Here is a 1,369-nt window from a genome sequence, read left to right on the forward strand (position 1 = left end):
CTTCTTCTTACTCCTTTTCTCCTCCCCTCCCCTTCTCCCATCTCCCCTCCTCCCGCTGCTGCTGTTTTGTTCTCTTTGTCTTTTTCTCCTTTGTTCTCCCGCTTCTCTCTCTCTCTCTCCCTCTCCCCCCTCTCTCTCCCTCTCCCCCTCTCTCTCTCCCTCTCCCCCTCTCTCTCTTTCTCCATACTTCCTTATCTATCTATTCCTCATTTTTTAAACTCTATGTCGTTATCAATCTTAAATCTTCGTAATCGCACGTTTTGTCTCTTCGTTATATCTTTTTTTTTTCATATATTACTATTAAGTATTGGGATTGGTGGGAAATTCTAATTTAAATTGGAATCTTACAATTTCATATGTGGTGTTCCGCTTCATATTGCATCAAGATTTTACTTGTTTCATTGCACATCATAAACCATAGTTTATTTCATTCATATCGCATCGCCATAATTCCAGTCTAATCAGGAAACTAAATTAAGGATGAAATTAGAAGAGAAAATAAAATTTTATACTAATGCATTATATATAATAATGCCAATAAGAACTACTACTACTACTACTACTACTACTACTACTACTACTACTACTACTACTACTACTACTACTACTACTTCTATTTATATGCTACCAGAGACCATTTATGCATGCAAAACTTGTTCCAGAAAGTGTTTCCTGTTTGCAATGTGAATATGGGGTCATTGACACATACAGACAGACACAGACACCCACATACACACACATGCACACACATACCCACGCACACACACAAACACAAACACACACACACACACACACATATACGCACAAGTAAACACACACATGACCTCTCTCACACATGCCCACACACACACGCATAACCACACCTACGTAAAAAGCAAACAAACGTACGCATATATATATCAAGGCTGGCTTGTGTCGTTGAATTGTTTGCTTTGTGGACCACATCGTGCCTCAACGCGTGACACCTTGTGACACCAAGTGTCTTGTGACACCAAGTGTCTTGTGACACCAAGTGTCTTGTGACACCAAGTGTCTTGTGACACCAAGTGTCTTGTGTTTCTTCCTACAGTTCTGCTTTGATCAATACTCTCCCTTTTGCTACAGTCACGGTTCGACGAATCAGTGTGGAAACTCATTGTGAGTGAATGTATATGTGAGACCACGTGTGAGTGTGTGTGTTTGAGTGTGCTTATGTGCGTGAGAGAAAGAGAAACGGATTATTCCGCAAATTCAACGAGCATGTGATTCGGTTTATCGAACAAATGAATCCTTATCGTCAAATCGGTGGAAATCCATCATATGCATGTATGTATGTATGCATGCATGTGTGTGTGTGTGTGTGTGTGTGTGTGTGTGTGTGTGTGTGTGT

Source organism: Octopus bimaculoides, chromosome 13 (assembly GCF_001194135.2).
Source record: "Octopus bimaculoides isolate UCB-OBI-ISO-001 chromosome 13, ASM119413v2, whole genome shotgun sequence".
Taxonomy (NCBI): Eukaryota; Metazoa; Mollusca; class Cephalopoda; order Octopoda; family Octopodidae; genus Octopus; species Octopus bimaculoides.